A 26850-nucleotide genomic window follows, 5' to 3' on the forward strand; every position below is an offset into this window, starting at 1 on the left:
ATATATTTTTGCATTGATGTCGATGGAGTAAAGCTCATCACAATTGTAGCATAGTCCCTTGGCTCGTCTCTCCATCATTTTTGCTCGATTGAGTTTCTTAATATGTGTAGAGGGACTCGAGTTGTTTCGTATGGAAGTGGTGGGTCTACTTATTGTCTTGGTGGTGTGACCTAGAATAAAAGAAATTGTGGAGCGATGGTTGGAAGTCAAGGGCATGCTTCCTTTATTTTCTCTCCACCGCTCTAGTTGTTGTCACTTCTCATATGCTCATGCAAGGTTCATGGTTATGGCAAGATTGGATGGATTATATAGCTCCACATCAATTTAAGTGATTTCACTTAATCCAGCTGTGAAGAGTAGGGTGGACAAAAAATGGTAACAACTGATTTACCAAGCCGAACTGAGCCTATTTGGTAAACGGTAAAAGGTAAATGGTAAACAGTAAACGGTATAGTTAATAAAATTTGAATATTCGACAAATGGTAAAGCTGTAGGTAAAGTTAAAACAAAATTCAATGATTCCCAATTTACGGAAATCGTTAGGTGATGTCGTTTCGTTATTAAAAAAAAAAAAATTAACCCTAATGAATTTATCTTATCTTATCTTCTTCTTCTATTTGTTTAGCCCAAAGGCAAAATAACGCTGACTTCTTTCTTTCTCTCCAAACATAAGCGGTGCTCCCCCTCTCCACTCCCTCTAACCCTGTTTCTCCATCTGACTCTTTCCATCTCCATCTCCTCTCCTCTCTAACTTCTGAGTTTCAATCAATCATCAGCACGATCTCATCTCTTATGTAGTCACAAATGCAAACTCAGTGCTCAACTTTCTTACAGGTGGGATTCTTTTTTATATTTCTTGTGATTATCGATTTTAGTAGTTAATCTTTGATCTTGAATACCATCTTTCTTTGTTCTTATTTTGTTTTTGAATCCTTTGTTTCTTTTATTAAAATAGGGTTTGCATGTTGATTTATAAATAAATTCTATAAAATTAACAACTTGTTAAACAAATGATTAAAATGTATTAAGAGATTTAATGTTTTTTAATTATTTTTATATACTGTCTATTACCTTGTTTCTGTTTATATGATTTATTGTTTTCTGTCTATTATTTTTAATTATTTTTATATACTGTCTATGTAATTGATTATTATTACATGAATTTATGTCTATTTTATTTTATGTTTGCCATTTTAATTAATAATTTGTTTCTTTCGTAAGAAGCATGAACAAATATGTCTAGTACATAGAAAGAATTAAATAAATTAATGTACATGCATCAATAATGCCTTGATATTTCAATATATAAAAAAAACAACTTATCAAATTATTTTCAAATATTACGTTTTGATATAATTTATAATCTGAAGCACCTTGGACTCATACATTATTCATTGTTTCTAGGAATAGTATCCAAAACTCCCAAACATTGACAAATGCCACAAAGTTTCAACAGTTGCATGCACTAAAAATATATTCATAGACGCAGCAACATGCGTTTTGGCTTTTGCATTAAACATATAGTTTGCATTCAACAAAATGAATTAGTTAATTAATTAGTTGTTTATTGTCACAAAATAAATAAATAAATAAATAAATAGCTTTTAAGAAAGAAGTTCTTAATTTTAATGTTAAACAGTTTAATAATTAAGGCTCCGTTTGTTTCCATAAAATAATTTTCAGAAAAATATTTTTCACAATTTTCCGCTGTTTGGAGCACTCAGAAAAATAAGTCAACGAAAAATATTTTACTGGTCAAAAGAAAATTAAGTCATTTTTTAAGAAAAATAATTTCTCATTTTCAAGAGAGTAAAACATTTTCCGGACATTGATAAAACTTATAAATCTATATTTTTTTTTTAATTTACTAATCATCATATTTACTATCACTAGTCACATTTTTTTTATTTATAGGATTCCGTACATTAATTTTGTGGCATAATTATATTGTTGATTTATAAATGTGTCCTAACGATTTATAAATTACTAATTTACTTTAAAATGTTTTGTGTTATTAGTTTGTCTGTTTTCCCGAAATCAGAAGTTCCTAATTTTTTTTTTGGAAAATTCTGAATTATGTTTTAAACTAGTTTTTTTTTTTTTTTTTTTTTTTTTTGAAATTCCTGAATTATTTTTGTTACACGTCTTTATTTTAGATGGAAGAATCAGAATAAATGGCAAAATCACAAGGAAAGTCCGATTGTGGTAGTGTAGAACCAAAATCAACTTCAAACACTCAGTCAATACCTCCTCGCACTTCAACCCAAACTGCTGGAATTTTCGAAGTTAAGAGAAAGGCTTTTATACCAAGATCAGAAATTTGGGACCATTTCACTAAGTTTGTGAATGAAGAAGGAAAGGTAAAAGCTAAGTGCAATAATCACATGAAATATCACATGAACACTTGCAAACACAATGAACATAGTGTAGATATGAAACCAAGCGAAAAAGTTAAAAAATTTTCCAAATCTATTATTCATGTTTGTCAGTACTGTTTATGTACAAAATAGCATAAGTAATTACTTAGTTGTAATTACCTTTTACATTTACTGAATACAAAACTTGTAGTAAATAAAATAATAGTAAATACATTTACTTTTCGCACTCCCCCTTAAGCGGAGCATACAAGTCCTTTATGCTCAACGCTCAATAAAGATCTGAATTGTACTGGATCTAGAGGTTTAGTGAATAAATTTGCAATTTGTTGTTCTGATCTAACATATTCTATCTTCACAGTTCCATTAAAGACCTTTTCTCGCACAAAATGGCAATCAATTTCTATATGCTTAGTTTTTTTCATGAAAGATGAGATTTCTAGAAATATCCATACCAGAAATATTATCGCAGAATAGTAAAATAGGCCCCCTCATGTGTAATTCTGAAATCTTGCAATAGGCTTAATAACCACACAATTTCACATCAAACAACATCCATCGCCCTATATTCAGATTCCGCATAGCATTTAGAAACCGTGTTTTGTTTCTCTGATTTCCAGCTACTTAAAGAATTGCTAACAAACATATAAAAACCTGTGACTGATCTTCTTGTCTCATTACACCTAGCCCAATCACTATCAGAATAAGCAGTCAAATTTATTTTTGAATCAACTCATATAAACAATCCCTGTCCAGGACTCTGTTTCAAGTATCTCAGAATTTTCATAGTTGCTTGCAAGTGTATTTCTGCAGGTTTGTCCATAAACCGAGCAAGTGTATTAACAGCATAATATCTGGTCTTGTTATGGTTAAGTACATGAGTGTCCCTATCAGCTGTCTATATTTTCCAGGATCTTTTAGCAAACCAGTATCTACATGCACTAGTTTATAATTGACTTCCATATGAGTGTTGCTAGGTTTAGCACCAAGTAGCCCAAACTCCTCAATTAATTCTAAAACATATTTCCTTCGACAAACAGCAATTCCAAGTTTTGACCTTGCTATTTCTCAACCAAGAAAATATTTAACAACACCCAAATCCTTTAATTTAAATTGTGAATGAAGAAATGATGTCAATTCATCAATAAGCAAATCATTATTACTTACAATAACTTTGTTGTTGGGTCAATGGTCAATTTTATCTTGAGATTTTGATGATTATACAAAACAAACAAACTTAATATTTTTTTTTTTTTGTATGTGCTAATATTAATTTATACAGAATTTCTAATATGAAAATTGCTAAAGAAGGCAAGTTCTTACACATCTAAGATTTTGAAGACCATGAAAATTATTGAAGATTTGTTTTTAGTAGTTAGTATCTTAGGATATTTTGTAGGATAGAGAGAATATTCTTTTATAAGCACAAAAATATTTTTCTTCTCTCTCAAAAGGATTTTCAAAAATTACCTTAATAATAAAAGTCAAAACTTAATCTTTTTAAATTTACTTACCTAAATGAAAAAAATTTTGGATTAATTATTTTTGGTAACAAAATATTTAAAAGAGATTTGCATATCTTTGTATTTTCGGAAATCATTTTATAAAGGAAAGTCAAATCTTTTTTATTCTACTTTCCTAAATGAAAAGATCTTTGGCTCAAATATTTTTGGCAACAAATATAAAGATCTTTCGTATCTCTTATTTTTTGGAATGTCAAGAATATTTTTTTTTTAACTAAAGATTTTATGCTTTCTAAACGGGATCTTCATCCCTCTATAAAAGATGTCTTCCTCTTCAGATGTCTTCCTCTTGAGAAGACGTGGATAATTTTATTTTTTTTAAGAGTAAGAGTTCATTGCATAAACGTTTTAATTTCTCAAAGCTCTCTCGTAACCCCCTTATTTCTTTTCGTCTTTTTGTTTCAAGAAATATTTTTAAGAGAAAAGAAAATTTTATAACAACATCTTTTGAAAAATAGTTATGATCTTTAAATCCATTTTCTAAACTTGTTTTCAGTTTTTTCTGTGCTTATATTTGTATTTCTCTCTGTCTATATAGATTTTGTAATCTGTTGTAGACAGACTTTTTATTTGAAAAACTTTTGTGTAACAGCTTAGGTGAAAAGCTATGGTGGAATAAGTTATCAAGCGACCTTCTCCTTATGTGAGATTCTAATGTCATGATGTGAGTTTCTGTTCTCTGCAAAAACAGAAAGGGTTGAGGTTGTCTAAAACCTTTGGAAAATCTAGTGGGACAAAGGGTAGATCTAGGTGTTGATCTATTTTCTTGTGTTGTTGGTTTATCTCTTACCCTTAGAAAGAGATGACATAGTGGAGGATCTCAAGATGAGTCTTGGGGAGTGGATGTAGGTGAGTTAGTGCCGAACCACTATAAATCTCTATGTTTATCTTCTTTTATTTTCTGAAGTTCTGCTTGATTCTATTCTATTTACACAATTGTTAATCTTTTTAGAAATGTAAAGTTGTTAAAGAATTTCGATTTCTAAATGTGAATAAGCTTTATCTTAGTGGAACATTAGAACTTCGGATTTCTGTATTGTGATTACTCTAAGTTGTAATCTATTCTTCGACATTCAATGTAATTCACAATATGAATTACAATCAGTTTTCTAATCTTGCTTAAAGTTTTGTGAACTAGTTCTAAAATGCAATAACTATTTTTCACAGAATTTTTCTAAGTAGAAATAAACTTTGTGAAGAAGTTCTAAATGCAATAACTATTCTTCACAGAGTCATTCTGATATTGCTTAAGCTTTGTGAAGCAGTATTGTGAACCCCTCCCCCAAATATCATGGCATATGAGTGCATGTGACTAAGGAAGAAATGCACGTGATGTGTAAGTCGCCACCTTGTTTAATTATTTTAGGGTAAATTAGGAAAAAACCCTAAGTTGACTCCAATTTTAATTAACCTAATTACTAGATTAATTAACCCAATGTTAAAGCATGATTTACAAACCCGAGATGGATCCCGAGACTATGTCATGTTGACGAACTAACCTATGAATGAATGTTTTGCAGGGTGATTAATGTGATTTTGACTTGCCGCTCGGGGTTAAATCTCAAACGTGCCTACGTACTTCCGTTTGAATGGAAGATCAAAGTCGACGTAGTTCGATAGGCCTTCTTTGAAGGGCTTTGAATGGGTATGCTTAATGCATGAGTGTGTGTATGCTTTGTGCATTTTGTTTAGGCATTTTGCCAAAGAATTGATTGATTTGATTTGGCGTTTGTTGCCAAAATGTTGATTGGGCAATTTTATTGCCAAAAATTGACTGATTTAAGGCTTCTAGCCAAAAAGATTGATTTAGGCAATTTGATTGCCAAAATGATTGATTTTAGGCGATTGTCGCCTAAAATGATTGATTTTAAGGCTTTTAGCCAAAAAGAGTGATTTAGGCAATTTGATTGCCAAAATGATTGATTTTAGGCGATTGTCGCCAAAATGATTGATTTTAAGGCTTTTAGCCAAAAAGAGTGATTTAGGCAATTTGATTGCCAAAAAATGTTGATTGGGCGATTGTCGCCAAAATGGATTGATTTAGGCAATTGTTGCCAAAAATTGATGTGATTTAGGCGATTATCGCAAAAATGATTGATTTTAAGGCTTTTAGCCAAAAAAAGTGATTTAGGCAATTTGTCGCTAAAAAATGGTTAATCTTACTTATAGGCAATTTGTTTGCCAAAAGCGATTGATTAAACCATAGGCAATTTGTTGCCAACAATGTGATTGATTAAACTGTAGGCAATTTGTTGCCAAAAAAAACGTGATTTATTAAGGTCTTTAGCCACAATTATTGATTAATTGGACTTTTAACCGAACTGTTCGAAATAGGCAAATACACCGTAGTTATTAATTAACTAGGTATTTTAAGCCAATATTGTCGGATTTAAGCTTATCACCACGATTATTGATTAACCGGGCGCTCGGCCTAAATTTATTCAATTGAGGCAGTTTATTTGCCTAATGATTGACGTGAATGCTTTTATGCAATTGTAGAATTATTAGGAGTAGAAGAGAAGAATGCGTGAAGTGCTAAAATTAAATAGGCAGAGTCTAGTTCATGTACCTGATTTAATCGTCGACCGCTTCTTAACTCCAGGTTAAGCTCCTCGTTAAGGTAATATTAATTAATTTGATTTTAATGACCACTTAGCAAAGCAAGAAAATAATAAAGCTAAATAAAAATGCAAAAAAGCAGTAAAGAATCGCAAGGAGCGTAAGGGAGAAGGAGCGTCCGTCAACACAGACTGAGTCCGTAAAAACGGAGTTCCCGGGGCCAATTTTATAGGAAAAAAGGAGACCTGAGGGCGGGCGTGCCTACCCCTTGGGGGCGGGCATGCCCGCCCTCGTGCCCGCCTCAGGGAGGCGGGCGTGCTGCCCCTTGAGGGCGGGCATGCCCGCCCTCCAGGGCGGGCTGGACCGCCCTTGAGGGGCGGGCGTGCCCACCCCTGAGGGTGGGCACATCGACCTGTGTGCTTTTTTTCTCATTCCGGAGGCTTTTTCGGGAGTTCCGGACCTCCAAAAAATATTCCGGGACCAGTTCCGCGATCCTCATAATTTTCCGGACATTTCAAGTGCCATATTGGCATACTTTCGGTGGACTTCCAAAATGACCTTTGGTCCGGTCGGACTGTTTGCAGTCCGGGAAAATTGGCTCTTCGAGCCTCAAAAATTGGGTATTCACAGGCGACTGCAGCCGCTGTCGCCGGCGGGTGCCGCCGCTTTTAAGGGCGGCCGCCACCGCCGCGGTCGGGAAAACTGGCTTTTTGAGCCTCAAAATTTGAGTATTCACAAGTATGCAATAGCTGTTCTTCACAGAGACTTTCTATATTTGCAACAAGCTATGAGAGGTAGTTCTAAACTTGATAACTAACTCTCACAAGCGCTTTCTGTTTCCGCTGCAACAAAATTTTTATTTTATTTTTGAAAGCTAAATTTTTAGAAAATCCAATTTAGCCCTCCACCCTCTTGGGTTGTGCCATATATATACGAGACACACAATCTGGTATCAGAGCTCTTGGCTCTTGACGTACCTAAGCTTTATAGATTAAGAGAAAAGATCCTATGGTAGCCCCACTTCCTCTTAAATCTTTAGAAGGTCAGTCTGTTTCTAGACTACATTTGTTCAATGGTTCTAATTACTCTTACTGGAAAACCAGAATGGAAAATTTTATAAAATCAATTGATATAAACTGATGGAGGAACATTATTACTGGTCCTCGCATTTCAATGAAAACTATAGAAAACGTAAGAGTCAGAAAGACAGAATAAGAGTACATCGATGCTGATTGGAAAGACATTTCTATAAATGCAAAAGCTATCAATATTCTTCATTGTGCATTAGATCCAACAGAATACAACAAAGTATCTAGATGTAAGTCTGTAATGTAAGTCTTGGAAAAACTCAGAGTTACCTATGAGGGTACTGACCGAGTGAATGAATCCAGAATCAATATCCTTTGGAGAGACTATGAAATGTTTAGTATGAAAGAACAAGAGATTATAGCTGAACTAAATTCTAGATTCACAAATATAGTTAATCCTTTGAGAACTCTTGGAAGGGAAATTTCAAAAGATGAGCTTGTTAAGAAAATCCTTAGAATTCTACCTAAAAAATTAGATTCTATAAGAACTGTAACAAACTATAAAGAGACTCCAATAACCTATGATTATTTGATGGGAGCTCTTATTTTAGAAGAGATGAAATCTTCTTTGACTGTAGAAGATAAGAAAAAGAAAGGATTTGGCTTTAAAAGTAGTTTCTAGTGAAGAAAGTTCTTTTGATCTTGATAGTGATAATTTAGCACTTATTGCTAAGAGATTCAAAAACTTCTATAAAAAGAGTGAAAGGCCATGGAAATTTTATCAAAAAGAACTTTTCACCTAAAAATAGCAACTTGCCTAAAAAAGAACCTTCTGAAGTGGTTTTTTATGAGTGCAACAAGCCCAGCCATATCAAGCCTAACTATCCTAAGCTGAAAAAGAAGTCAAAGAAAGAAAAGCTGAAGTAGGCATTCATAGCTGCTTGGAGTGACTCATACGATTCTAATTTTGAAAGTCAAAATGACCAGGATGAGACTGGAAATATCTGTCTAATAGCCATTATCGATTCTGACTCTAAGGAAATCAGCACTCTGACTTTAACATAGAAAGCCAAAAGTGGTGAAGCAGATGCAATAGGCCAAAAGCGTGATGAAAGAAAAGTAAGTATCTCTGAACTTGAATCTGCAGTGATCTTCTAGATACTTTTCATAACCTTTGCACATAATTTAAAAAGCTTGTTAAAAAGTATAAAGTTCTAAAGAAATATTTCAGAAAATTAAAAACTGAATGTAATCATTTGAAAGATGCTTTTTATCAAGGGTTACATGCAAATATCTTATTATAGCGATCAAAGATCTTAAAGATTGTAATGATAAATTTTTTGAAAATCTGAAACACTTTGAAGAAAAATGTAAAATCTAAATTCTAAAAATGAATCTTTGAAATATGAGATTAGAATTCTAAAGTCAATTTCAAAATCATTTTCTAAAGAAAAGACAAGTTCCAGCCGTGATAACATTTTAAGAAAAAATCATATTTCTAATAAGAAAAATGGTATTTCTAATATTGTGACTTTAGAACATCAAAAGCAATTTGAAAAATCTGATAGTCTCAACAGAAAGAAAAATCATACTAAGATGAATACACTTGTTACCACTAACCCTCCAGGACCCAATTCGAGTTGGGTACCTAAATCTGCGTGATCTTTTCAAGTGTGCCTAAGGAGTGAGCTAAAAACAGAAATGTGGTACATGGACAACGCTTGCTCTAGGCATATGACTAGTGACAAAAAGAAATTCACTAGATTAGAAAAGAAAAATGGAGGTACAGTGAGCTTTGGAGACAAAGCAAAAGGTAAAATTGTTGGTATTGGTGTGATAGGTTCTAATCCTTCAATAGAAGATGTATGTTTAGTAGAAGGATTACATTATAACTTGTTAAGTGTGAGTCAGATTTGTAATAAAAATGGAAGAGTGATCTTTGAACCCTCTTATTGTGAAGTTCAGAACAGGCATGATAATAAAACCTTATTTATTGAAAAAAGTTTGGGAACATATACTTAGTAGATCTTTCTGTTATGCATAACCTAGACTTATCTCTTAGTTTCTGTTGATAATACTAGTTGGTTATGACATAGAAGATGAGGACATGCAAGCATGCACATTATTTCTAAATTGTCTAAGAAAGACTTGGTTCGTGGTTTGCCAAAGCTAAAGTTTAAAAAATATCACATTTGTGATGCTTGTCAATTAGGTAAACAAACCAGAACATCTTTTAAATCCAAGGGCATGGTTTCTACTTCTAGACCTTTAGAATTACAACACCTTAATTTAGTTGGACCTGTTACTCCTTAAGAGATAACCCTTCAGAAAGGATAATGACTAAAGCTCAACTTAAGAGATATTTTGGTAATGTTGCTTTTGTTTCTCAATTAGAACCTAAGAATTTAGAAGATACTCAAAATGATGAAAGTTTGATTCTTGCTTTGCAAGAAGAACTAAATCAGTTTGAGATAAACCAAGTTTGGAAACTTGTTTCTAGACCTAAACACCATTCTATTATTGGAACAAAATGGGTGTTTAGAAATAAGCTTGATGAACAAAGTAATGTTGTGAGAAATAAAGTAAGGTTAATGGCTCAAGGTTAGAACCAAGAAGACGACATCAATTTTGATGAGACCTTTACTCCGGTTGCTAGATTAGAGGCCATTAAAATGCTTTCTGCATTTGCTTTTTTTAAAAACTTCATGTTGTATCAAATAGATGTGAAAAGTGCTTTTCTAAATAGTTTTCTAAATGAAGAAGTGTATGTAGAACAACCATCTGGTTTTGAAGTTTATGATAAACCAAACCATGTTTACAAACTTACTAAAGTACTTTATGGTTTAAAACAAGCACCCAGAGCTTGGTATGAAAAATTAAGTAAATTTTTGTTAGAAAATGGTTTTTCTAGAGGAAAGGTTGATACTACATTATTTATTAAGAATAAAGCACTTGATATTCTAGTTATGCAAATCTATGTTGATGACATAATCTTTGGTTCTACTAATGGCCTTCTTTGTGAGGAATTTTCTCGATTATGCAGGGTGAGTTTGAAATGAGTATGATGGGAGAATTAAACTTCTTCCTTGGACTTCAAATCAAACAATGTGACAATAGAATTTTCAAAAATCAAGGTAAGTACACTCGAGAACTTTAAAAAGATTCAAAATGGAGAATGCCAAGGTATGTAGTACATCAATGAGTCCATCCTCCAAATTAGAAAAAGATGAACAAGGAAAGGATGTGGATATTAAATTGTTTAGAAGTATGATTGGTTCTTTACTATATCTAACTGCAAGTAGACCTGACATTCACTTTAGTGTTTGTTTATGTGCTAGATTTCAATCATGTCCCAAAGAATCTCATTTAAATGCTGTAAAAAGAATTCTAAGATATCTTTGTAGAACTTCTAATTTGGGTCTGTTGTATTCTAAAGATGATACATTTGATCTTGTTGGGTATAGTGATTCTGATTTTGTAGGAAGCAGAATAGACAGAAAGAGCACGTCTGGAACTTGCCAGTTTCTTGGTAGCGCGCTTGTATAATGGTTTAGTAAGAAACAGACTTCTATTGCTTTCTCTACTGCAGAAGCAGAATATATTACTACTAGAAGCTACGTTGCACAAGTTCAATGGATCAAACAACAATTGGTATACTATGGTCTGAAATTAGAAATAGTTCCAATTAAATGTGACAACATAACCGCCATCAACTTATCTAAGAATCCAATTCAGCACTCTAGAACCAAGCACATAGAACTCAGACATCACTTCATACGTGATCATATTCAAAAAGGTGATATAGTGATCGAGTTCATTCCAATAAAAAAAGCAATTGGCAGATATTTTTACTAAGCCTTTAAGTGAAAGCAAATTCTGCTTAATTAGAAGAGAACTTGGTATGTTAGTTCTAAACTCTTAACCTTAGAACTCTGTGTGTGTTCTAAAATGTTTTCTGTATTTGACATTGAAAGACATGTTCTGTGTTATGTTCTAATATTCTACTCTGTGTGATTTTGAACAACGTTTTTATGTTTAGAAGAGTTATATAAGGTTCTAATGTGGGTTTCTAATGTCACCATCTACATCAGATTCTATTTTTCCAAAAAAGTCATTTTTTTATTTATTTTATTTTGTTATTTTATTTATTTCATATTATTTTGTTTTTTATTCTATTTTGTTTTATTTCAATTATTTTTGGCAGCATTTTTCTTTATTATGTGTTGTTTGTTTTATTTAAATTTTTGTTAAGTTTTTAAGTCGGTTTAGTTTTCCCTTAAAACCATTTTTATTCTTTTAGTTTCCTTGTCTATCTTAACTACTCTAAATTAATCACTTTCTTCTTTAACTCTTTCTCTCAACGAAACCCTAAACTTCTATTAGTTCCAAAACCCTAATCATGGCCAAATCTAGTTCCATTTCTTCCTACTTTGATTCTTTGACTGAGAAAGAACTACAACTTCTCAAGAAGTTAACTCAGAAATATGAAAAGCAAGAATCGAGACTGAAGAAATCAGTAGTGGAATCAAGTTCAGGTAAGGGAAAATCCAAAAGCAAAATAGAGAAATTAAAAGGGAAAGCAAAGATTTCAGCTTCTCATGGCAAAGGTAAAACCATTCTATCCCCTAATCCTCTTATGTGCTCCTATATTATTGATTGGAAGTTCTTTGGGAAACCAGAGTTCAACTTTAGGGAGTTACTTGAGTTTCAAAGGTGGATGGAGTTCTTGTCTCTAAATAAACCTTGTTATGAGAGTGTGGTGAAGGAATTTTATGGCTCTCTTAAAGCCACTAGTCTGGAAGTGTTTTCTGTGAAAGTTGATGGAGAAACCAGTGTAACATCCTCTTGAGTTGAGTTGGGTTGAACCAAACCTGGTTGGGGTAGAATGGATGATAAGTGGACTTAGTTGCATGAAAAGTTTAGGACTTATTGGCATCTCTATATATAGCTTGGGTATGAAGCTACAACCTTCTTATAAGTGAGGTACCATGTAGAACTTTTACACACAAAAATCACTTTTTCTAGAGTCTATCTGTTCCTTTCATTTTCACTTTCCCATTTTCACGTTTCTCATTCTTTTCTTACTTTTCCCTCCCATTTCCTTTGCCTTTTCACTGTAATTAAGCATTAAGTCAACTCCAACTAAGTAAATTCTTTGAAGTTAAAGGTTATTCAATCTTTGATTTAGCTATATTGGAGATGAATCATGAGAATTCTTGTGTGTAGGAGAAGAAAGTTCAAAGGTAGCAGAGAAGAGAAACTAAAAACAGAGCCCCAGCTTTGTGGCAAGAAAGGTTTGATATCTCTTGTTATTTCCCATGTTCTTTGCATGAAAATTTTGTGGAGTGTTGCTCATGAGATCATATGTTGCTTATTGTTGAGTGAGAGGATTGAAAATGCTGAAAACAGGGGATGGAATGAGTTTATGCTGAACCAGAGTTTGCTGGAAATTTTACCAGCAACTTCATCTTGATTTTGACCCCATTTAATGATGGAACTAGGAATTGTCATAGACGAGTTATTTGTTCCTCTATGTGTTATCTTTATGTGGGCTTTTGAATCATTCAATTTGGAGTTGTATATTGAGAGTTATGGCCAAAAGAATACAGACTGTACAGTCTGAAATCACGTCGCGCGCACCGCGCAGGCTGGGCAGCGTGTCGCGCTCGCGAATTCCACATGCGCGGTCGCGACTTTGGCCAGAACCTCTCTGACTCTCAAATGGTACATCTCGCGCTCGCGAGGTCTGAAGACGCGCTCGCGACTTGGTCTCGCGCTCGCGACTAAGGTTGCGCGGTCGCGACCTTGAGCCAGAAACCTCTCTGACTCTCATTTGACATTCTCGCGCTCGCGACTTGGCATGTCGCGCTCGCGACTGATGCTTTGACATTCTTTTTGTCTTCATTTCCTATGCAATTAACTTCCTTTGCTCATCATGCATGCATCCAATCATTGTAAAACAAAAATACAATATAAGAACATGGATTAAAACAACATGTAAGCATTTATATGATGTGAACTCAAATCAATAGGATGAACTATGAAGTTGTAAAACCATTTATGTGCTATTGTGTTACATTGTTGATATGCTAATATGAAGCTCCATTGAGGTTGGGTAGAAACCATGTAGATAAGGCTATGTCGCGACATAGAATAGCAGATCTGCACCCCATACAGTTTGGAACTCCGGCTACAGGCCGTTGAGTGGATATGATTATACAGGCCATAGCAGCCAAGCATACAGTATTCATACAGTTTCATACAGTTTATCTTATCACCTCGGTTTCACTATAACCTTATGGAGCCATACAGATATTTTTAACTTGCTATTGCATGAATCATACAGTAAAATAAACAGTAAGAAAAATCATTAAGGTAAAATGAAAGTCGCATGTTATGTGTGATTATATGTGCTTACATAATGCTTTTTGCTTATATGTGTGCATATTGTTGTTTTATGTTGAGATATCCACTGAGCTTTAATAGCTCAGCGAGTTACCTGTTTAACTCGCAGGTTTTGAGACTGGTCTTTTAGGCGTCAGCGTACAACTGCAGCAGTTCATCTATAGAAGACTCAGTCTTCAGGGTAGCTCCCTATTTTGATGTGTAACTTTTATTTATTCTATTCATGGCATGTTCAGGGCACACAGTTGGGCCCAATTCACTTTAAAAACTTGTATCATGTATATCAATATTCAGTACACTATTAATGTAAACAGCTTTTGTATACTATAATAGTCAATAGTCAATATGATATCAGCATGTCAGAACATTTAAGTCAACTAGTTTGTATCATCTCGACTCGGTTCATTCGGGTTATTGGGTGGACCGGGAAGGGGTGTTACAACTAGGGTATCCTATACAAACTTGAGTGAAATCTATAAAATTCGAAATAATGGGTCTAGGGTAATAAAAATCAAGGAAATTTCTAAGGTTGATAGATATAAAAAGGAAGAATTTATAAGGAAAATCACCTGGAAGGGTTCTGTAGCGAAACAGAGTGTGATTGAATGCTCTAACCTTAATGATAGCATGAAGTGCCTGTACAAACTAGTTGTGCACTACATCTATCCAAAGAGCGATTCTCTCACCTATGTCAATTAGGTTAAATTATGCATAATATGGCATATAATTTAAAAGAAACCTTTCAATTTGTGTCATACTATTTGCGATAAAATGCAGAATTGTCTGAAGAAGTTGCCATATGGAAGGGTCTTAACTCCTCTTTTTGAGTTTTTAGAAGTAGACTTGGAAAAGAGAGAGTGTCATAATGTTTCAAAGTTGGACAGTAATTCTTTGAAACTGAAGGATGAAGAAGAAGAAGAAGGAAAAGAAAAAGAAAAAGGCTGAGGAAGACAGAACAAAAAAGGAGAATTTAGATTTAGAAAAAGGAGGAGCTTACAATAAAAAGAAATTGGAAAAAGGAAAAGAAAAATTAGAAGAAGAAGAAAAAGAAATAGAAGCTAAGTCAGAAAAGGAACTAGGAAAAGAGAAAGTTGAGGCTGAAATTGAGGAGAAAAAGGATTATGTGGATCCTGCAAAGGAAGAAGAAGTGGAAGTTAAGAATGCTAGTGATGCAGAAATAAAGAAATTAGAAATTAGCGATGAAGAGGAAAAGGAGCCTAAAATTGAAGCTAAAAAGACTTCAGAATTCCTATAAGCATAGAAGAGTAGAGAGGTTATGTTGAACAGAATGGAAAAAGATCTCATTGAAGAGCATAATAGGGAACTTGATGAGGCCATCAAGCATGGTAAGGCTGTGGTTTCACATATTTAGTCCCTCATTGAGTCTATGGAAGGAATGAAAAATGTCAATGAGAGAAGACTAGGCACTCTAAAGGTTAAGGCTACGACCTACATTCCTACTGCAGAGAAGCCTAAGAAAGTTAAGCACCCTGCTGGAAGCCATAGAGTTCATGGAAGAAAGCCTCCTCTGCATCCCTTTTCTAAACTATCTGAGAGTCCAGCTAAGACTTCACCTGCACAGAATCTCAGGAGTTTTAAAAGAATTAGAATTATTTCTAAACCCCTCTGACTTCTTTCTAATATGTTCTAACTGTGTTTCTTTTTTTTTTTTTTTTGTGAACAATTTTCTGTTATTTGCTCTGATTTCTATTTGTGTTTGTAGTTTGTTTTTTTGTATTCTATTTAGGATTTTCTAGCTTTGTTTATTTTTTGTTTCTATTTCTATTTTTTCTCTGATTTACTAACCCTCTTTTATGATGACAAAAAAGGGGAGAACACAGTACATTTGATGCTTAAGTACTTGAAGAAGAATATAACAGTACAATATATTTTCAGTACTTAATCTCTTTGATTATCATGTTCTAATCTGTGATATTTTTTTTTCTAACGTCAATTTCTATAGGAACAAAATATGCTTTTATATATATGCTCTGATTGTTAGAATTTAGAACTTAGTTTCAATTCTAATGTATGCTCTGATTATTAGAATTAGAACTCAGTTTAAATTCTAATGTCATTTCTATATTTTTATTCTGATTCTAAACCCCACAGATATTATATTGCAGTTATTCAGGGGGAGTTTTATATAAGTTCTAATCTTGCTTCATGATAAATTTGTTATGTTTAGAACTTGTCTTTTGTGTTGACATGCATAAATTTAGGGGGAGCACATGATCTTATATTTGATAAATTTATTGATTTTGTCATCATAAAAAATGGTGAGATTGTTGGCTCAAGGGTCAATTTTATCTTGAGATTTTGATGATTATACAAAACAAATAAACTTAATTTTTTTTGTATGTGCTAATATTAATTTATGCACAATTTCTAATATGAAAATTGCTAAAGAAGGCAAGTCCCTACAAATCCAAGATTTTGAAGACCACGAAGATTATTGAAGATTTGTTTTTAGTGGTTAGTATCTTAAGATATTTTGTCGGATAGAGAAAATATTCTTTTATAAGCACAAAAATATTTTTCTTCTCTCTCAAAAGGATTTTCGAAAATTACCTTAATAATAAAAGTCAAAACTTAATCTTTTTAAATTTACTTACCTAAATGAAAAAGATTTTGGATTAATTATTTTTGGTAACAAAATATTTGAAAGAGATTTGCATATCTTTGTATTTTCGGAAATTATTTTATAAAGGAAAGTCAAATCTTTTTTTATTCTACTTTCCTAAATGAAAAGATCTTTGACTCAAATATTTTTGGCAACAAATATAAAGATCTTTCGTATCTCTTATTTTTTGGAATGTCAAGAATATTTTTTTTAAACTAAAGATTTTATACTTTCTAAATGGGATCTTCATCCCTTTATAAAAGACATCTTCCTCTTAAGAAGACGTGGGTAATTTTATTTGTTTTAAGAGTAAGAGTTTATTGCATGAACTCTTTAATTTCTCAAAGCTCTCTCTTAACCCCCTTATTTCTTTTCGTCTTTTTGCTTCAAGAAATATTTTTAAGAGAAAAGAAAATTTTATAACAACATATTTTGAAAAAATAGTTCTGATCTTTAAATCCATTTTCTAAACTTATTTTCTGTTTTTTCTATGCTAATATTTGCATTTCTCTGTCTATATAGATTTTGTAATGTCACGCCCGACTCTAATCACCAGAGGAATTGTCCGCTTTGGATCAAGCCAAATCCCCCATACAAGATTGGCAAGACCCGCACGGTTTTGTCCCGCATGTGAAATGGGAAACTTCCCAGGAGGTCACCCATCCTAGGGTTTCCGTTAAGCGAGCACGCTTAACCCTGGAGTTCTTGCAACTCTCCAGCCATTCCACCAAAAGGCGCCTCTAATGATTAGTTTCCCACTTTTTGATATATGATTCGATTCATTCCTGTGTTCCGCATTCCACTACCCTAACTAGCCTATCATCCTAGAAGTTAGCTAGGAGCTTCGCTCTACCCACCCTCTTAGGATCACTTTGCCGGGTCGGGATGTCACTGGCCCACCAGCTTTCGCATGGTTCGTCCTCGAACCATACAGCTACTGGAGGGGGTCCGGCTCTGATACCAACTGTCACGCCCGACTCTAATCACCAGAGGAATTGTCCGCTTTAGATCAAGCCAAATCCCCCATGCAAGATTGGCAAGACCCGCACGGTTTTGTCCCGCAGGTGAAATGGGAAACTTCCCAGGAGGTCACCCATCCTAGGATTTCCGTTAGGCGAGCACGCTTAACCCTGGAGTTCTTCCAACTCTCCAACCATTCCACCAAAAGACGCCTCTAATGATTAATTTTCCCCTTTTCGATATATGATTTGATATATGATTCGATTCATTCCTGTGTCCCGCATTCCACTACCCTAGCTAGCCTGCCATCCTAGAAGCTAGCCAGGAGCTTCGCTCTACCCGCCCTCTTAGGATCGCTTTGCCGGGTCGGGATGTCATATGTAATCTGTTGTAGACAGGCTTTTATTTGAAAAACTTTTATGTAATAGCTTAGGTGAAAAGCTATGGTGGAATAGGTTATCAAGCGATCTTCTCCATGTATGAGATTCTAATGTCTTGATGTGAGTTTTTGTTCTCTACAAAAATAGAAAGGATTGAGGTTGACTAGAACCTTTGGAAAATCTTGTGGGACAAAGAGTAGATCTAGGTGTTGATCTATTTCCTTGTATTGTTGGTTTGTCTCTTACCCTTGAAAAGAGATAACATAGTGGAGGATCTCAAGATGAGTCTTGGGGAGTGGATGTAGGCGAGTTAGTGTCAAACCACTATAAATCTTTGTGTTTATCTTCTTTTATTTTCTGAAGTTCTGTTTGATTTTATTCTATTTAAACAACTGTTAATCTTTTTAGAAATGCAAAATTGTTAAAGAATTTCTGTTTCTAAACGTGAATAAGCTTTATTTTTGTGGAATATTAGAACCCTGAATTTCTGTATTTTGATTACTCTGAGTTCTAATCTGTCATTTTACATTCATTGTAATTAACAATATGAATTATAATCAGTTTTCTAATCTTGCTTAAAGCTTTGTGAACCAGTTCTAAAATGTAATAACTGTTTTGCACAGAATCTTTCTAAATAGCAATAAGTTTTGTGGAGTAGCTCTAAATGCAATAACTATTCTTCATAGAGTCATTCTAATATTGCTTAAGCTTTGTGAAGTAGTTCTAAATGCAATAGCTGATCTTCACAGAGACTTTCCATATTTGCAACAAGCTTTGTAAGGTAGTTCTAAACTTGATAATTAACTCTCACAAACGCTTTCTATTTCCGCTAAAACAGAATTCTGATTTTGTTTTTGAAAGCTAAATTTTTAAAAAACCCAATTCACCCCCCTCTTGGGTTGTGCCACATATATACGGGACCCATATATGTCATCCACATAAACCAATAAAGTGATAAAATCTAATCCTTTTTGCTTTGTTAAAGGAGAATAGTCATATATTGATTGAAGAAAACCATTCATTAATAAGACATTTGTAAATTTCGCATTCCATTACCTAGATGCTTGTTTTAACCTATACAAGGATTTTTTTTTTAACTTGCAAACCAGTTTCTGGTTTTTATGCTTACCAGATTCACCTATACACTCCCCCTGAATCTGTTACCCAATGGGATGTCTATATAAACATCTTTAAGGAGATCACCATTAAAAAAAGCATTGTTGACATCCAATTGAGCAAGATGCCAACCTTTTATCGCAGCCAATGCCAAGAACATCCTAACTGTGGTATGTTTGGCCACAGGACTAAAAATCTCTTAGTAATCAATACCAGCCTATTGGTTATGACCCTTGGCAACAAGCCTCGCCTTATATCTTTCTATAGACCCATCAAACTTAAATTTAACCTTGTAGACCCACTTACATCCAATAGCAGTTTTGTCACTAGGAAGAGGAACAATACGCTAAGTATTATTTTGTTCTAAAGGCATAGCATCTTTCTAATGATCATAGTGAACCACTTGGGTATAAGTAGCAAGCTCAAAAGTAGAAGAGATAGACAAAGCAAATAATTTGTGAGAAGAGGACAATCTTGAATAAGAGAGAACATTATGAAGAGGAAAAGAAGAGCATGAATTAATAGAACTAGCATTGTTGTGTTTTAAGAATCCATAAAACTACCATAAAATATGGAGAATTCGATTTTAGAAGAATAGAAATCAAGATTCCTTCATAAAATCGAAAGAAAATCAATGAAGATGAGGAGAAAACTCAAAGAACCATCTTTTCAGGTGAGAGAAGAAAGAAGTTGAAAGTGTGAAAGTGTGACAGGAAAACCGCGTGTGAAACAAAATGAAAAACCAGAGAGCAAAAGCATGTGCTCTGATACCATGAAACCTAGCGAAAAAGTTGAAAATTTTTCCAAATCTATTATTAATGTTTGTCAGTACTGTTTATATACAAAATAGCATATGTAATTACTAAGGTGTAATTACCTTTTTATTGAATACAAAACTTGTAGTAAAATAAATAATAGTAAATTCCATTTTGTATTTTTTTAAAAGAGAGTTTTATTTCTCTATATTGTGTTGTTATTATCTAATCTCTACTCTACTATATATATATATATATATATATATATATATATATACAAAAGATCGTTCCAATATAGGAAATAATCTAAATAGGAATAAACCTAAACTGGAAAAGATAATATTTAATCTAATTACAAAGATTTCAACACTCCCCCTCACGTTGGTGCATAGATATTACACGTGCCCAACTTGCAAACTAAAGGATGAAACAACTTGCTATTCAAACCCTTTGTGAAAACGTCAGGTAGTTGCTCTTTTGAAGCTATATAGGAGACACTTATGAAACCTTCAAATATTTTCTCTTTTATAAAGTGATGATCAATCTCTATGTGCATAGTTCGATCATGTTGGATTGGATTATTCATAATACTGATGGCTGTTTTACTATCACAAAATAAGGATATCTTTGTTGTTTCAACCAACTTTAACTCTTCCATTAATCTGCGCAACCATAGGAGTTCACAGATTCCCTATGCCATAGCTCTATATTCAGCTTCTACACTGGACCTTGCAACAACAGCCTGCTTCTTGCTTTTCCATGTGAACAAGTTTCCTCCAATAAAAATACAATAACCTGAGGTTGATCTCTTGTCATCAGGGGAACCAGCCCAATCCGCATCTATATAGCCTATTATTGTTAAACGACCATGTTTAGAAAATAAAAGTCCTCTATATGGAGCTGATTTTAAATATCTTAGAATCCGATGCACAGCTTCTAAGTGAGACTCCTGAGGTTCATGCATGTACTGACTCACTAAACTTACAGGATAGGCAATATATGGTCTAGTAAGGGCAAGATAAATCAACCTCCCAACCAATCTTTGGTATGTGCCAACATCAACTGGACTTCCCACTCCAGCTTGAAGCTTATGATTAGCTTCAATAGGTGATTCTGTAGGTTTACATCCTAACATACCAGTTTCTTTAAGGATATCAAGGATGTACTTTCTTTGAGAAATAAAAATCCCTTTTTCTAATCTAGCAACTTCTATCCTAAGGAAATATCTTAACTTTCCTGAATCCTTAATCTCAAACTCCCTAGCTAACAAACTTCTCAAGTGAGTCATTTCTTCTTTATTATTTCTAGTCATCACTATATCATCAACATAAATAATAAGCAATGTGATCTTACCTTCATGATGTTTAATGAACAAAGTATGAACAACATCACTTTGAATGTACCCGAAAGAAAGCATAACTTTACTAAACCTTTCAAACCATGCTCTTGGTGATTGCTTCAATCGATATAATGACTTCTTCAGCTTGCAAACTTTTCCTCTGGTCTTGTCATTATCAAATCTAGGAGGAAACTCCATATACACCTCTTCTTTCAAATCACCATGTAGAAAAGCGTTTTTAACATCAAATTGATTGAACTCCCAGTCAAGATTGGCTGCACAAGACAATAAAATTCTAATTGTGTTCATCTTGGCTACAGGAGCAAATGTTTCCTGGTATTCAACTCCATAGGTCTGACTGAACCCTCTAGCTACCAATCTAGCCTTATACCTCTCAATTGAACCATCTACCTTATGTTTAACTGTGAACACCCATTTATATCCAACTGGCTTCTTTCCTGGCAGAGGAATTACAAGATCCCATGTCTCATATTTGCCAAAGCTCTCATCTCCCCAACCATTGCAGCCTTCCATTTTGAGTCCTGTAATGCCTCTTGCCAATCATGTGGTATAGAAACAACAGAAACAGACAAAACAAAGGCTTTATAGGAAGGGGATAAAGCATTATAGGATATAAAATGGGAGATGGGATGTTTAATGCATGTTCTAAATCCTTTTCTAAGAGTAATAGGAATATCAAGGTCATTGTCAGAAGGGCTAGAATCAAGATTAAGATCAGAATAAACAAGGATTAAAGAAGACTCACTAGGTTCTTGTTCTTCTGTATTTTCAAGGCCTGAAATTGGAGAGGACAATTGATCAGAGGTTTCATGCTCCATGGTTGTATCTGTATTAGTCCGCCGTGTGTAAGTTTTCAAATCAGGTCTATCCAATCTTCTTAGAGGTTCGGGTGGTTGGTCTCTCTTATTATCTATGTCTACAGGAATCCCCCCATGGAAAGGAATGTCATCCACCACCTCTTCCATCTGATATTTCTCCCCCTAAAGAGGTGACTGGGAAGGAAAATAAGACTCAAATTTTGAAAAGGTAGCATCCATCATAAAGTATTTCCTAGAAGGAGGATAATAACACTTGTTTCCTTTTTGAGTACAAAGTAACCAATAAACACACACTTCAAGGCTCTAGGATCTAATTTGCTTAGACCATTTTGATGAACAAAACAAACATAGCCAAAGACTTTAGAAGGTACAATATAAGAGTTTTTTCCTTGAAGAACCTCTAATGGAATTCTAAAATTTAAAGTATGAAGAGGCATACGATTGATAAGGTAAGCAGCAGTCAAAATAGCATCCCCCCAATATGGTTTGAGAAGATTCATGGTGAACATAAGAGACCTAGCTACTTCTAGTAAATGCTTATTTTTCCTTTCAGCACTAATATTGACACAACTAGTTTGATGTATAATACCATTAGAATCTAAATAGGTATGAAAATCTGCATTCATGTATTCAATACCATTATCGATTCTTAGGATTTTAATATGCGCACCAAACTAAGTACAAATCATTTTATGAAAGTTCTGAAAACACAAAAAAACTTCATTTTTTATTTTCATCAAATAAACCCAAGTCAATCTAGTGCAACAACCAATAAAGGTTACAAACCATCTATAACTAGAAAGAGAGACAGTTTTAGTAGGACCCCATACATCAGAATAAATAGTAGCAAAAGGAATCAAACTTTTATTATTAGTTAGAGAATAAGAATGCCTGGTATGTTAGGCAAGTTCACAAGCATCACATACAAATGAATCAAAATCACACTTAACAAACGAAGTGGGAAATAAATGCCCTAAAACAAAAAAAAGAGGGATGTCCTAATCTCATATGCCATTGAATAACTCTATGGGAAGGATTTCTAGAAGTTCCTAACAAAGCTTGAACGGTACCCGGATTTGAAAAACGACAAACGTCATCCAATAGATATAGTCCATGGCGCAAGCTACCACTGCCAATCGTTCTCCCCGTGTTCAATTCCTGAAATATACATGAGTAAGGTAAAAAGTTACTTTGCAATTAAGCGCTTTTGTGATTAAGCTAACAGATAACAGATTAATAGGGAATCTAGGAACATGAAGAATACAGGAGAGTTTAATATTGGAAGTACAATCAATAAGACCTGTACCAGCAATCAGTACTAAGAAGCCATCCGCAAAGCGAATTTTGTCTGTGCCTTGATACTTAGAATGTGTGAGGAAATATTTTATAGAGCCTGTTTTATGTTTATTTGCTCCTGAATCTACTACATATATACAAAAGATTGTTCCAATATAGGAAGTAATCTAAATAGAAATAAACCTAATCTGGGAAAGACAATATTTACTCTAATTACCAAGATTTCAATACATTTACTTTTCACAAGATACACATTAATCACTGTTATCTTTGCAACCAATAGGAAATGAGCGTGTAGGTGCCTTAAGTACTTGGAAATATGATCTAGAAGTTGTAAGAGATAAACTAGCTTGTATGATTACAATTGATGAACTTATTTGGTTTCAATATTAAGAACACGCAATGGAATAAAATAATTATAACAAAATAATTATTCCAACAGGGATTTGTTTAAATGAATAAAGCAATAAAATTGTTTTGAAGAATACCTCTTTTGCAGATTCTTCGAAATTTCGATCTATGAGGCTAGGTTGTCGTAAACCACAAGTCGTCCAAATGTCCATCTTTTAGTAGTATCTACATGAATGGACAATCAAAAAACTCTAAAACTATTTTAGAGGTTAAGAGATTAGAGAGTATGATGGTGCTAGCTATCTTACGCTCTATGAACAACAATTGTCTCTTAGATTATCTCTTAAACCTTATATATAAAAATCCTATGTCATAAATAAATAAATTACAATTATTTATTTAAACCTTTTAAATAGATAAATTATAACTAATATATATATATATATATGTTCCTATTTATTTATTTAAACAATTTAAATAAACAAATCACAATACATATAGTAATAGGACTTTCAGTTTAATCAATTATATTTATTTATTTAACTATTTAAATAAATAAATCATAATTAAAATATTAGGTTTATTTAATCTAGAATTTATCTTAATAAATTTTAGACATAAATCAATTAAGTCAATACTTAATGATTTAGGTAAAATTGTAATTAAATATAAATTATAATTTTGCCCTTAATATCCCAAAACTTATTTGTAATCAAGTCATACTTGATTCAATTTTGCGTTTTCACTTTCTCATATCCATTCTTATGTGTGTGGCCTTATAAGATTCCAAATATGTTGGCAACAAATATAAATTAAATTAATTAATTAATTAATATTTGAAGGTCAAGTACATTGTCTAGCAACATGTCATGACTATCCAAATATTTGGAAAGTCAAAGTGATTTGACCGAACCCATGATTTATCAGTATAATTAATATCCCTTCGTCATTAATGTTTTGATTTAGCAATTAAGCATGGAGCATGTCTGCTTTACTAAATCATATTAGTTATCTTAATCTTAGCTATTTATCATTTGAATAAAATTCCAAATCTAATTTGCTAATTTCACTCTACCTTGCATAAGGATTTCTTAATCTAGACTAATAGAGGACTATTAGAACATTTTCCTGATTTACCTAGGGTGATGAATTCTCTCTTAATTACATAAGTATTTTTATATAGTTCCTACTATGTCCAATTAATCATTACTTATTATTCATGAGTGAATAATGTGAACGAAGAATCAAAACATAATCATCCCCATACAAGATAGCTTAGTAATTTCAAGTCAAAGGATTACTTACACAACCATCACTTGAGTATTCCATAGACACATGTAATTCTCCGTATGGAATTCTCATGTAGGTCAATTCAATGGACTTATTTAAATAACAAGCACCTACGTATTAATTTCATATATCAACTATATCTCAGTTTATGAGAACAGCTACTTCCCTAAGGAAAGAACATAATATGTACCAGTCTCAACAGCTGTAATCATTATCCAATAATGAGGAGAACATTGACCATGAATATGTAGAGACATTGCTCTGATGCAAATATGAAACTCGGAATTATAACTACATTATAATTTATTTCACAAAGTAGTATTGTCTTATGGACTTTATCTTTTATCGAGATTCAATAAATAGAATATAAAAGATGAATAAATGCCTTTTATTAATAATAAAATATTTATTATATGAAATATTATATCCAAAATATAACAAATCAAATTGGCTATAGGGCATATAACTTACAGAACTTCCATTTAGTTTGTGGAAGGCAAAGGGTTTAAGGAATTTATAGCTAGTTTACAACCTAAGTTTCAAATTCCATCTAGACGGACAGTTGCATGAGATTGTTATCAAATATACTTATATGAGAAGGCTAAATTGAAAAGTTTTTTAAGAAATTTTGTTGTAGGATATGCATCACTACTGATACATGAACTTCATTACAATGAATTAATTATATGTGTATCGCTTGTCATTATATTGATAGAAGTTGCATAAGAAAATTCTTGATTTTTGTCCAATTGCTAGTCATAAGGGTGAGAATATTAGCATGCCAGTTGAGTCATGTTTCCATGAATGGGGTATTGATAAAGTGCTTACAACTACTATTGATAATGCTAGCTCTCATGATGTTGTTGTTGGTTACTTAAAAAGAAAATTAATTAGCTGGGGGGGTAGCATTGCAGATTTCAAATACACTCACATGAGATGCATTGCACATGTAATTAATTTAATTATAGTTGATGGATTAAAAGAAGTGAACGAATCTATAAAGAGAGTTAGAGAAGCAGTAAGATATGTGTGACACTCTCCTACTAGATTGTAAAAAATTAAAGCAATGTGGTGAAATAAAGAAAATAGAACGTAAAAGCATATTGTGTTTAGATGTGTCCACTAGGTGGAACTCCACATATTTGATGTTAAATGCAGCACAAAAATTTGAAGTAGCATTTAAGAGATTTCAACATCGAGATCCATGTTTTATGCTTGATTTTAAAGAGACAATTAGGGTGCCATCCCATTTGGATTGGGCAAGTGTAAGGTGAACTGCAGAACTTTTAGAATCTTTTTATGACCCTTATATTGAAAATTTCTAGTTCGTTGTATGTAACATCTAAAGTTTTCTTTCATGAAATTATTTAAGTATATTACTTGTTAAAAGAATGGCTAGATAGTGATGATTTAGAGGTGCAATTTATGGGCAATAGAATGATGAGCAAATTTGACAAATATTGGGGATCCTTATAACATGAACAAGCTTATTTATGTTGTGGTTATTGTTGACCCCCTAATATAGGTTAGAGTTTTTAGAATTTGCACTTTGTAAAGTGTATGGGTAAGAAAAGGGCTTGAAATTGGCAAAGAGCATAAGAAATGTTGTTTATGAGTTATTTCATGAATATAGAAAAAATAGTCCCACTCAAGCAGTCACTTGATAGCATATTCACTAAATTTTCTAGTGAAAGTAGTCAAAGTGGTGGGTCCGAAAAGAAATTTTGGGTTGAATTAGGGAATGAATTTCTCATACAAAAATTAGAGAGTGGTGATATGAGTAACATATCTTATTTGGATTGCTACTTGAATGAGAGAGTTTTGGTGGATAAGAAAGACTTTGATGTATTACAATGGTGGAAATTAAATGGTCATAGATTTCCTATTCTCTCACAAATGGCTCAAGAAATATTAGTTGTGTCTGTTTTTAATTTTGCTTCGGAGTCTTCCTTTAGCACCCAAGGAAGAGATCTTGATAGTTTTAGAAGCTCTTTGTCTCCTGAAGTAGCTA

The 26850-nt window shown here is 33.2% G+C and overlaps 1 long non-coding RNA gene across 3 annotated transcripts; it reads left to right on the forward strand.

Moving 5' to 3' along the window:
- Window positions 1-637: 637 nt before the first annotated feature.
- Window positions 638-14212, forward strand: LOC149499033 (uncharacterized). 3 transcript variants are annotated; one of them, XR_016319386.1, is made up of 4 exons: window positions 638-834; window positions 2157-2360; window positions 5419-5543; window positions 14000-14212. It is a non-coding gene; the product is annotated as an uncharacterized LOC149499033 (long non-coding RNA). The 3 variants fall into 3 exon arrangements; XR_016319387.1 differs by lacking the exons at window positions 5419-5543; window positions 14000-14212 and adding an exon at window positions 4491-4935; XR_016319385.1 differs by lacking the exons at window positions 5419-5543; window positions 14000-14212 and having other exon boundaries at window positions 2157-2720.
- The last annotated feature ends 12638 nt before the right edge of the window (window positions 14213-26850 follow it).

The sequence above is a fragment of the Jatropha curcas genome, chromosome 1 (genome assembly GCF_041381405.1).
Source record: "Jatropha curcas cultivar XTBG-Jc1 chromosome 1, XTBG_Jcur_1.0, whole genome shotgun sequence".
NCBI classification, from domain to species: domain Eukaryota; kingdom Viridiplantae; phylum Streptophyta; class Magnoliopsida; order Malpighiales; family Euphorbiaceae; genus Jatropha; species Jatropha curcas.